The following is a 13,338-nucleotide window of genomic DNA, read 5'->3' on the forward strand; positions in this document are numbered from 1 at the left end:
AGAACGAACGAACTTACTGCCTTGGGAGACTTTCTAGGCAACATTGTACAGAGGGGACCCTGGGAGGAGTATGGCCCCCTCTTTCAGTGTTGAGGAGAGCCAGCTGAGTCCTGGTTGATCAAGAAGTCTGGTATTCCAGGGAGGAAAGAGCTCCACAGAGAGAGAACTCTGGCAATCTGCAGGGAGTCCCATTTGAGCACTAAGTAGAGTACTCATCAGCCCATATGAACAAGAGAACTGTCCAAGGCTGGAGAAAGAGCAATCTTAGCATTTGAAAGAATAGTGGTCATTGGTAACACAGGACCAGGAATACTGCCTGCTCCTACCAGCTATACTGATAAACCTCCAAGTTCAGAGGGCATTTAGGAGAGTAGGAAGTAAGATCTTAGTGGGGAACTGGTCCTACCTAACAAAACTTAACAGCAAGATAAAAAAATACTTAAGCTGTTTCCAAGTAACTTAACTGTATCCCAGAACAAAGCTCAAAAATATTTATAAGAAAACAAAAATATCCAGCACCTCATAGAGTAAAAATCACAATATTTGCATCCAGTTAAAACCTACTAGGCATACAAAGAAGCAGTAAAATAAAACCCAAAATAAGGAGAAAAATCAACCAATTGAAACTGACACAAAACTGACACAGATATAGGAATTAGTGACAGTGACATTAAAAGTTATTTATTCCAGATGTTTGAAAAGTTAAGCAGATACATGAAGAAAAAAAACAAATTTCTAGAGATCAAAACTATAATATCTGAGATGAAAATTACACTGCTGGGATTAAGGGCAGAAGAAAAGATGAATGAACTTGAGACACAGCAATAGAAATGAAACAAAAATGAAACAGTAAAGAAGATTATAAAACAACAGAAAATGAATCAGTGAGACAACTTCAGGCATCCTCATATATGTGTAATCAGTGTCCCCAAGTAGGGGGAGGGACAGAAAAACTATTTGAAGAAATGATAGCTGAAGATATTCCAGTTTTTTCAAAAATTATAAACCCACAGATCCAAGAAGCTCAACGAATTCCAAGCACAAGAAACATGAAGAAATTACACTAAAATACCTCAGAACCAAATTGCTCAAAATCAGCAACAAAGAGAAAATCTTAATAGCAGCCAGAAAAGGCACATTATGTATAGAAAATCAAAGATAAGAATGTTTCCCTAGGGGTGCCTGGGTGGCTCAGTTGTTAAGCGTCTGCCTTCGGCTCAGGTCATGATCCCAGGGTCCTGGAATCGAGCCTTGCATCGGGCTCCCTGCTCTGCGGGAGGCCTGCTTCTCCCTCTCCCACTCCCCCTGCTTGTGTTCCCTCTCTCGCTGTCTCTCTCTCTGTCAAATAAATAAATAAAAATCTTTAAAAAAAAAAAATGTTTCCCTATGGGAAACAATGCAAGGATAAGATAGTGGAGCAACATTTTTAAACTGTTGAAAAAAATACTAAACTATGACCCAGGAATTTATACCCAGCAAAAATATCTTTCAAAGAGGAGGGTAGAACAAAGACTTTTATGGATATACAAAAACTGAAAGACTTTATCACTAACAGACATATGCTACAATAAATTGTAAAGGAAATCTTTCAGGTAGAAGGAAAATAACACCAAATTGAAATATGGATATACACAAGGATGCAGAGCAACAAAAATGGTAACTATGTGAGCAAATATGTAAGATTTGCATTTTTTTGGTTTGTTTTGTTTTTTTTTTAGTAAGGTCTGTGCTCAACATGGGGCTGGAACTCAAGACCCCAAGATCAAGAGTGGAATGCTCTACCAACTGAGCCAGGCAGGCACCCTGTAAGATGGTTTTTTGTTTTTGTTTTTAATTTGAATATCTTTAAAAGATAATTTATGGCTCAAACAAAAATAACAATGTATTGTGGGGATTATAACTTATGCATGAGTAAAACATATAAAATCAATAGCATAACTATTGGGAGGGAGAAATGGAAGTATACCATTATAAAATTCTTATAGTATACGTGAAGTGGTATAATATCACTTGAAGGCAGAATGTGACATACCTCACACCTGTCAGAATAGCTAAAATCAACAACACACAAAAAAACAGGTATTGGCAAGGATGTAGAGAGAAAGGAACACTCCTGCACTGTTGATGACAATGCAAACTGGTGCAGCCACTGTAGTTTGGAGGTTCCTCAAAAAGTTAAAAATAGAACTACCCTATGATTCAGCAGTCACGCTACTGGGTATTTACCCAAAGAATACAAAAACACCAATTCAAAGGGATACATGCACCCCTATGTTTATTGTAGCATTATCTACAATAGCCAAGATATGGAAGCAACCCAAGTGTCCATCAAAAGTTGAATGGATAAAGAAGATGTGGAATTGATATATATATATATAGGAATATTATTCAGCCATAAAAAAGAATGAAATCTTGCCATTTGCAAAAACATGGATGGAGTTAGAGTTTAATGCTAAGTGAAATAAGTCAGAGAATGACAAATACCATATGATTTCATTTACATGTGGGATTTAAGAAAACAAATGAGCAAAGGGGGAAAAAAGAGAGAGAGGCAAACCAAGAAATGGATTCTTAACTAACAGAGAACAAACTGATGGTTATCAGAAGGGAGGTGGGTGGGGGATGGGTGAAATAGGTGATGGGGGCACCTGGGTGGCTCAGTTGGTTAAGCATCTGCCTTAGGCCCAGGTCATGATCCCAGGGTCCTGGGATCGAGCCCCACATCGGGCTCCTGGCTCAGCGGGGAGCCTGCTTCTCCCTCTGCCTGCTGTTCTCCCCCTGCTTGTGTTCCCTTTCTCTCTCAAATAAATAAATAAAATCTCTAAAAAAAAAAAAAAAAAGAAATACGTGATGGGGATTAAGGAGTACACTTGTGATGAGCACCAGGTGTTGTATAGAAGTGTTGAATCACTATATTGTATACCTGAAACTAACTGGAATTAACTGGAATTAAAAACTTAAAAAAAAAAGAAAGTAAGGGCACCTGGTTGGCTCAGTTGGTTGAGCATCCAACTCTTGATTTCGGCTCAGGTCATGATTTCAGGGTTATGGGATCGAGCCCCACATTGGGCTCTGTGCTCAGCAGGGAGTCTGAGATTCTGTCCCTCTCCTTCTGCCCCTCCCCCGCTCTCGTGCACTCTCTCTCTCAAATAAATAAATAAATCTTAAAAAAACAGTCAACTGTGATAAGTTAAACATATATACTAACAACCCTAAAACAGCCACTAAAATAACAAAACAAAAAGTTATAGCTAATAAGTCAACAAAGGAGATAAAATGGAATCATAAAATATACTCATATAATCCAAAAGAAGACAAAAAAGAAAAAAAAAGAAAAGAGGAATCAAGAATATAGGGGTCAAATAGAAAACAAATAGTGACATGACAGATTTAAATCTAACTGTGGCAATAATCACATTATATATAACGGACTACACATCCTAATGAAAAGGCAGAGATTGTCAGGTTGGATAAAAAAGCAAGACCTTCCTTTACGCTGCCTAAAAGGAATCCTCGTTACATATAATGGACACAAATAGGTTAAAAGAAAAAGGAGGGAAAAATATATACCGTATTAGCATTAGTCAAAGAATTCTAGAGTGGCTATATAAATAAATGAAAAGTAGATTTCAGAAGGAAGAATATTGCCAAGGGTAAAGAAGATTATTTTATAAGGATAAAGGGGTCAATTCATCAGTAGGACAAAATGATGAGCTGCAAGGAGAAATCAACAATTACATCCAGAGATTTCAATAGTACTCTTTCAATAATTGATATAACAATACTAGCAACCAAGACTTAATTGGCATCAACAAACATCAGCAAAATAACATGCTTTTTAATTGCATACAAAATATTTACCAAGATGGACCTTGGTATAGGTCTATATAACAGGTCTCGATAAACTTAAAAATTTAAATATATTTTCTCTGAACACAGTGAATATATATTAGAAATCAAAAAGTTCCCAAATATTTGGAAATTAAATAACATACTTCTAAGTAACTCACGGGTCAGAAAGAGTCAAAAGAGAAATTAGAAAGCTATTTGACTTGGATGTAAATACAACCGATCAAAATTTGCACAGTGCTGCTAAAGATGTATTTAAAAGACAATTTATGGTTCCAAATGCCTATATTAGGAGGGAATAAAGGACCCAAATTAACGACTTCACTTTCCACCCTAAGAAATTAGGAAAAGAAGAGAAAACGACACTCAAAATGGGCAGAAGAGCAGGTATAATAAAGATCAGAGTGGAAATCAGTGAAACAGAACACAGAAAACCAATAGAGAAAAATCAATGAAACCAAAAGCTGGTTTATTATTCTTATTTGAAAATAGAGTCTTGCAAATGGGATTTACAAAGCTTATATCTGACAAAGGACTTGCATGTAGAATATATTTTTAAAAAGCCTTCAAAGCTCAATAATAAGAAAGTAAGCAGCCCAATTAAAAAAAAAGGGCAAGAGATTTGAACAGACATGGATGGCAGATAAACATATTTTAGGAGTGCCTGGGTGGCTCAGACAGCTAAGTGTCTGCCTTTGGCTCAGGTCATGATCCCTGGATCCTGGGATCAAGTCCTGTCTCAGGCTCCCTGCTCAGCGGGGAGTTTGCCTCTCCCTCTGCCCGTCCCCCCCAACCCGTGTTCTCTCTTGCTCACTCTGCTCTCTCTGTGTCAAATAAATAAATAAATAAATAATCTTTAAAAAGCATATTTTAAAAGATGGTAAGCATCATTAAGTACTAGGAAAATGCAAATTGAAACCACAATTAAGTACCACTATACACTTACTGAATGGCTAAAATTAAAAACACTGACCATACCAAGTGTTGGCAAGGAGGTAAAGGAACTTGAACTCTTACATACTGCTGGTGGGAATATAAAATAGTACAACTACTTTGGAAAATCGTTGGGTAGTTTCCTAAAAAGTTAAACATACACCTACCATATGATCCAGACATTCACTCCTAGGTATTCACTTAAGAGAAAATAAAGCAAACATCTACATAGACTTATACATGAATGTTCATAGCATCTTCATGTGTAATAGCACCAAACTGAAAACAACCCAAATGTCCATCTATAGGTGAGTGGATAAACAAACTGTGGTATATGTCCCCAATGGAATACTCCCCAGCAATAAAAAGGAATCAACTGCTGATACATTCAACAACATGGATGAATCCCCAAATAATTATGCTGAGCAAAAGAAGCAGACAAAAAAAGAGTATGTACTGTATGAGTTCTTTTATATAACATTCTAGAAAATCCAAACTAATGTATAGTAATAGAAAACAGATTAGTGGTGGCCTGGTGGATGAGGTGGGCAGGTACAAGAGGAAGGGATTACAACAGGGCATGAGGAATCTTTTGGGGGTGATGGATATTTAAACTATCTTAATTGTGGTGATGATATCATGGGTATATTCATATGTCAAAACTTATCAAATTGCGCATTTCAACCATACGTTATTTACTGTATGTCAGTCATACATAATAAAAATCCAGGTTTAAAAATAATAAATATCAGTTATTAAAAAAAATCAGTGTTAGGCATTGCCCGTACTGTGCCTGACCTCACTCTCTGAAGCTGGGATTCCTGAGTCATCATAATTGTTCGTGCCCAGACCTGGTAGTCCTTCTGTGGAGTTTGGTCTGTTCTCTTAGAGCCAGGTCTTTGCAAACCATCCAAGGTGATAAGAAGGGGTGGGGGCCATAGTGTTGAGCTTTTGTATTTCTCTCTTCAAGGCAGAAATTAAGGACCCTTGGGGTCTTCCAGTCACAATTCTCTTATCTCATTCGAGTCACTGCAGGCAGGTTTCTTTGTTTTATTTTATAGAAACATAAAGAATGAGCATGATTCCTAAACAAAGTAGGATATTTGTAGATGTTCTTGTCCCTCAATGCAGATATAAAGCCTATCTCGTGAGAAAGGACACAAAGATTCATATGTGCCTTGCTTGAGAACAATAGACAGATGTCTCAGCTTGTTAATTCCATCTGCTTCCCATCAGAAAAAAGAATTTTTACAATGAGGTGTCAGAAGGTCTTCAGCTCCCCTGGAAGGGATTTTCCTGAGGGGATCCCTTAACAACCTTCCTGTGTATTTAAGCCAATAAGCTCCACCTCCTAGGGTACTTTGCCTTATCTCTAATGTGGAATAAAAGGCTTTGTCTTATCAAGAGAATTTGAGGCATGGGGACAATGGAAAGTATTTTGGTTGGTGGGGGGTGAAGTCCCATGGTTGCATTCTTCCCTGGCCATGATGAAATCATTTGTGTAGGGGAGAAACATTCAAGGTAAAGTACTGTCAACTACCATTTTCCAGAGATCATTAGCTTTCCGGAGGCATTCAGTGACTGGAACAGATAAATTGCGGGCAGAAGATAGTAAGGACCATAAAAAGGAAACGGGTTCAACTTCGTAGGCCATATTTCTCCATTCTTTCTCTTCTGGATTTGTGGGGATATGTTTGCATAGCAAGGGGTACCCTCTCCCCACTTCCCTAGCAAAATTTCCCAAGCCTCAGCTGCCTCCCAGGCTCCAGGGCCTCTATCCCAGCAGGCTAAGAGGCAGGCTACTCTGCAATATGATGTGTGGGTGTCCAAAAGGCTCCCACCCAACAAACTACCCTTCCTTTAAGATGACTCTAGCATTCTTTCTAGTCTTCTGCACATGTGGAGTGTATGAGAGGAATCCTTGACGGGGAGCTACTCAGGATTGCAGACCTTACTCCTGGCAAGTTTCCCTGACGGGGAATTGGGCTTTGGCTTCAATCAGCTGGATGGGGCTGGGATGGATATGGGTTCCCGCTTCATGAGAGCAAGGTACTGAGGGTCAGCTCTATGGCTGGGGATATGTGTGAAAAAATTGTCTGGGTATTTTGTATTGTGCCTGAAAATTACTATGCAACTCTAGGGAGACCCTCAAAAATAAATAAAAAGACCATTTAGTCTTTTAGTAAATGTAAGCTCTCCTCATAGGAAGCACCTCAGAGAATATTTCAAAGGTAAGATCTGAATAAAGTGGTAAGTGTTACTTTTCTCCCTATTACTTGATGGGCAACATTAAGCTATTCTATTCTTTAAGGCCTAATCATCAGTCCCAGAAATCTTCTGAGTACAGGAAAACTTTGGGTGGACATAAAACATTAAAATAAACTATATTGATCAACCTTCAGTAAAACCCAACTCTATATTTTGTTCCCCCTCAAAAAGTACCTACTGAACTAGTTTGAACAAAAATGAACCGCAAATGTAATTCAATTGAGAAATAAATACATAAACATGAAAAATATTCAACAATAAAAAAGGAGACTATAATAAAAGTAGTTTCTCATCTAATCTCTGTCCTTTGTTCTCCTGTCCTCTCCATGGAGCATTGTTAACAATCACTTAATCTATTCATAATCTATACATGATGTTGATGTATACAATGTGTGTATACAAATATACACACACACATACACAGAGCAGATAGATAAGTAGATATGTAGATCTCTCTTTTTAAAAAGATTTTATTTATTTATTAGAGAAAGAGAGTGCACGAGCGGGAGGTGGGGGGGGAGGGGCAGGGGGAGGGGGAGAGGGAGAAGCAGACACCCCATTGAGCAGTGAGCCCGACACGGGGCTCGATCCCAGGATCCCAGGATCATGACCTGAGCCGAAGGCAGACGCTCAACCGACTGAACCACCCAGGTGCCCCTATAGATATCTCTTATATCCTTTTTGTCACTGTCAATTTCTTCATACTTACAGAAGAATATAATGTATAAATGATAGACAAAGATTATGACTCACATGAACAGTGTTGTATCAGTCATGGTACTGGAAACAGATGGCATGTTAAATGGGGAAATTGAGTACAGTTTCATAAAATAACTATTTACAAAGTTGCAAGCCAGTTTAGGGAAGCCAATAAAGGATAATGCAGTACTCAATGATTTATCCAGGTTTTGTGGGATCTAAGGCATACTCAATTTTTAAAACCTTCTTTAAGAAAAAGAATGCAAAATCATTGATACAAAAAAATATTTAGAGGTTAAGATGGGAAAGAAAGCATATCAAATCACAAATTTATAAAACTACAAATACCACATGTCACAAAAGCTAGATAATGCCATCCTCGTATCACTATTAAATGTATGACATCTTTTTTAAATTAAATGTACCACATCTCTTTCATACTTTTTGCCTACTTTTTTGTTTTTGTTTTGCTACAGGCTCTTTGATCACCACTTCATATGGCATTGACATTATCCTCTATGGAAAGAATAGAAAGCTAATTTAGTCTTTCCTCTAACATAGTCTCTTTCTGGATTCTCTACTCTGTTCAACTGGTCCATGAGTTCCTCCCTACAAGAGAACGAAAACAGTCCAGTGTCACAATTGGAAAAATAATTTATAGCACATGTCCTGCCAAGCATTGCTCAGAGATACCTTTTTTTTTTTTTTTTTTTAAGTGCAAAGGCCAAGGCATTTTACAAAGCTGAGGAAACTTAGTCCACCTTCCGTGCCTAAGAATGGTTTTGTCACTTCCTTGGGCCAGTGGCTCCTTAACCCTTCAGGATAAAATCTAAACTTTTCTGCATGACAAATGAGGCTTTTCTTTTCTTTTTCTTTCTTTCTTTCTTTTTTTTTTTTTTAAGATTTTTATTTATTTATTTGACAGAGAGAGAGCACAAGCCGGGGGCGGGGGGTGGAGGCAGAGGGAGAAGGAGACTCCCCGCTGAGCAGAGAGCCCGATGCAGGACTCGATCCCAGGACCCTGGGATCATGACCTGAGCCGAAGGCAGACGCTTAACTGACTGAGCCACCCAGGCGCCCCCAAATGAGGCTTTTCATCCTCCCATTGCTTCTTGCCAGCCTGGCCTCATCCCTGACCACCTTCCTTCCACCACCTCCACCTGGTCTGTTCGGGTTATACCGCAGTAACACTCAGCTCTCTATAGCTCCAGAACATGCTATGCTCAGTCCCATCCCTGAGCCTTTGCACGTGATGCTCTCTCTGCTTGGAATGCCCTCCCCAGCTCGTCCACTTGGCAAACCGAACCCGTGCCTTCCAGTCACAGATGAAATGTTATTCCCTTGGTATAGCTTTCTTTGACTCCCTCAGACACATTTCAGGTTTTCTTCTCCTTTGTCACAACCCCATTGACATGATGATCTTATCCTCATCCATAGCTTTCTGGAGATCACAGACTGAGACTTCTCGTCTTTGTATCCAGGTACCCAGGATAGGGCCTGGCATGCAGTAGGCACTCAATGAGTGTGTTTTCAATGAACGAGCACTGAGCAAACTTCTTTATGCCTAGCACTGTGTTAAAATGTTCTCATTTTTTGCTTCTAACAATCCTATGAAGAAGTATTATTACACTTATTTTACAGATGAAGAAACTGAAGCTCAATGAGTTCTGATGCCAAAAATGTATGCTGTTTCCTACATTGTGCTATTCCCCTCCCAGGTAAATTATGCAGTTTGGGTAGGACTTAAGCTAGCTGTATATGGCATGGTGATCCAACTTTTTCTGAAAGAATGTACTGTTCTTCATTCCTTGAGAGAGATCAAAACCCCATGATGTTTCTGAACAATCTACCCTCACTGAAATTATTCTTTTTCAAGGTCACAAGTGATCCCCTTGCTGCTGAATTCAATGACCACGTTTATCTTTTTGACTCCCAAAAGTTGACTCTCTCTTCATTCTGGAAATAAGTTTCTCTTTTGGCTTTTGGGACAAACCATTCTCTCAGTTTTTTTCTTGCCTCACTGGGCACTCTGTCTCAATTTCCTTTTCTGACTCTTTCTCCTCTTACCTACCTCTAAGTACTAGACTTTTTCAGAATGAGGTCTTGAACTAGCCTCTCTTCTCTGCCCACTCATTACCCTAAGTGGACTCACCCAGTCCCAGGAAAGTAGATAGGCTCCATATGCTGCTTGCCAATAGCATATCTCCAGCCCAGTTGTCTGCTTACACTCATATGTCCAACAAACTACTTAATTCTCTATTCAGCTGCTTTACATTATGCCCTCAGTTTTCATCGGCATCTCTTAATTTCTCCCCTCAAAGATGTTCCTCTCCCAGTGGTCCAGTTACTGTTTTCTATGTGACAAACCACCTCAAATCTTAATACGTCAGGAATTCAGACAGGGAACAGCAGGAATGACTTATCTCTGCAACAAGATATCTTGGGAACTCAGTTGAGAAGACTCAGAGACTAGGGGTGACTTAACAATGCAGGGCTGGAATTATCTGGAGACATCTTCATTCACACATCGGATTGCAGATCCTGGCTGTCAACTGGGACCTCAGCTGGGGCTGTTGACTGGAACATTTACACATGGCCCCTTCATGTGCCTAGGCTCCTTCATAGCCTAGAGAAAACTCAGGGTAGGTGGACTTCTTACATGGTGGATCAAGCAAAGTTCCAGCAGAGAAGGTATGGCCTTTTACGGTCTAAATTCAGATGTCCCAGGGTCAATTCCACTGTTACTCTATTGATAGAAGTAGTCACAAGCCTGCCCAAACTTAAGGGGAAGGGATGTAGATCCCACTTCTCATTGGGATAAACAGATACCCCTGGCACAAGTTACCATTACTTTGCATCTCCTAACTGGTCTCACTGCTTCCGTGTTTGTCCCATTCCAATATACTTTCAATATAACAGTAAAGTGATCTTACTAAAATGTCAAATCTTTTTCTCCTGCTTCAAAGCCATCAATGATTTCCCAGTGCATTCAGAATAAGATCCTAATTTCATATCTCTCTAACCTCATCTTATGTCACTCTTCCCTTAACTCATCATACCACCATAGATGTTCCTTCTTTTCTAGTTTACGGCCTTTGTACTTGGTATTACCTCTGCCTGAAACATTCTTTCCTTCCCTGTTGTTTCCATATGGCTAACTTTTTCTCATCCATTAAGACTTGGCTCTAGGGCGCCTGGGTGGCTCAGTTGGTTAAGCGACTGCCTTCGGCTCAGGTCATGATCCTGGAGTCCCGGGATCGAGTCCTGCATCGGGCTCCCTGCTCGGCAGGGGGTCTGCTTCTCCCTCTGCCCCTCCCCCCTCTCATGTGCTCTCTCTGTCTCAAATAAATAAATAAAATCTTTAAAAAAAAAAAAAAAAAAGACTTGGCTCTATGTGACCTAACCACTAATTATAGTGAACTTTATTCACTTTAGTGACCTTCTTATTCATCCTCTCATCACCCTGTTTATTTTCCTCAGAGCTCATTTACAATCTATAAGTATAATATTTATGTACTTGTTTATTTTGGGACTTCTCCATTAGAATGTAAACTCCATGAGGGTCTCTTTAACTGCTTTATCTTCAGCACCCACAGTGCCTGGCACATAATAAATGCTGAAAAATATTTGTTGACTACAATAAATAGATGGACGGATGGATCATCTATTTATCCAATGGCAGTAAAAGAAGACACATTTCCTCCTGAGTGCTTTTTTAGCCAAGAAGAAAAAATAATTTCCTTAAGAAGTCCTCCCCCATGAGAGCCCAGGTCCAGTTCTCAGCCTTTCTGAGATTCCCAGGCTTCTTGAGACTCTAGACATCAGATCCAGGTGCTAGAATGTACCTGGCATCTTGGATTACACTCCGTCCCTGAAGGGGAGGTATGCTTGTCAAATGAACAAAGCAATGTATCACCTGCTCTCTCTTAGAGGCAGTGACATCATTAAACCATGCTGGTTTCTAGAGCTCAGAGAGGTCTGTAATGGGTTTCCTAAAATCCCCATTTTCATTCAGGCAGCCATTTGAAGCCAGGCCTGATCGTCCACTTTTAGATCATCATCTTTGCAAACATCTTGCAATTCCAAACATTCAGACACAGACACAATGGTTTCCAAATACTTTGAATTTATCACAATACCACATCTATGCATCTTAGTCCCTGCTCATCTAAGAGCTATAGGCATCTGTTTGATTTTCCCAAACACAGAGAATCAGAATGAAGTAATTTTGAAAGCTTTTTTTTTTTTTTTTTTGAGAATTTTTCCATTTCTTTAAGCTTAGTAAATAGCTTCAGGTGTCAAAAGACCAGCACTCCAGATCACCCATCTAAAGGCTTCTTGACAATCACATCAGTACTGAAGGCTGGTTTACCATTTCATTTGGCCTTATCAAGATGTTATTTTTTTTCCACTTTTATTCACACTGGATCTTCAGCCAAGGAAACGTACTTCCAGTTTCCATTCAAGGAAGATTTTGTTTTTATTGTTTTCACTTCACTTCTTTTTCTTTATTTTTTCTTACTTTATGATAGCGTGCCATGTTCCTTCTATAGTTTACTCTTAAAACAGTATTTAAGCTTTTTACAACTTGCGACCTTTATTGATAACAAAATGGAAGCTTATTTGTCTCTTCCCTTTGAAACTCAGGAAGGATTTGTCAAGTGTGGTGTTTAAAAAAAAAAAACCCAACAAATCAACTGTATCTGTTTGGCAAAGGTTCACTGCTGCATTTGTGAATCTCCTCTCTAGTACTTTTCCTGGGACTGACAGTTTTTTGGTCTATTTCACTGGCTGCTGTTCACATGTTCCCTTACACTGTCTCATTCCCAATGGTTTGGTAGCAAGTCTGCGATGAAGACGTCTGGTGAGCTGGAAAATAGGATTAACACCTGGAGCCCTCCACACTCTCCCATGATCCTTGCAGAGGCCACTTCTCATCCTTTACCTGTTGCAAAGACCCGGGCAACTACTCTAATACCTATTCAACTATCTACAAATGGAGATTGCGAAGCCTTTAGGAGCACAAAACATGGTGCCATATGTGGGATTTTCTCTGCTACGTTTTCCACTTGGAGAGTTTAAAATTTAACTTTTCTGATATTTAAAGGATAGTTTTATGGTGAGGAAAAAGAGAGAGTGAATGTTAACGAGCAACATTTTTATCAATTCTCTCAGGCTTTCCCCAAACCATTCAACTATCTTATTTCTAAGAAGAATTCTACAGAATCCTTTCAGATGGAAATCCTTTGGACTGGTGCCTTACAGAACAACCTTCAGAACAATTTAATGTGACTGGGCTTTTATTGTTTTCAGTTCCTTCAGAGAAAGGCAAATATTTACTACATTTGATACTTTGTCTCTAGTCAACTGATTTTCTAAAAAGACAGGGTCTTTTTGAGCACTTTATTTTCTTCTAAGTACTCTGAAAAGTATTCTGTTTTTCAGTGCTCTTCGTAATGTTCCATCTGTTCTGATTTTTCAAAGGCTTTTTTTTTTAATCTCCTCAGAAAATTCAATGAAAAAAGGTAAAGGCTTTACTGCCAGTAAATTTTTGTTTCTCTTCTTTCTGGGAAAGAGCCAGTTTGAGTT

This window comes from Halichoerus grypus, chromosome 4, assembly GCF_964656455.1.
Source record: "Halichoerus grypus chromosome 4, mHalGry1.hap1.1, whole genome shotgun sequence".
NCBI classification, from domain to species: Eukaryota; Metazoa; Chordata; class Mammalia; order Carnivora; family Phocidae; genus Halichoerus; species Halichoerus grypus.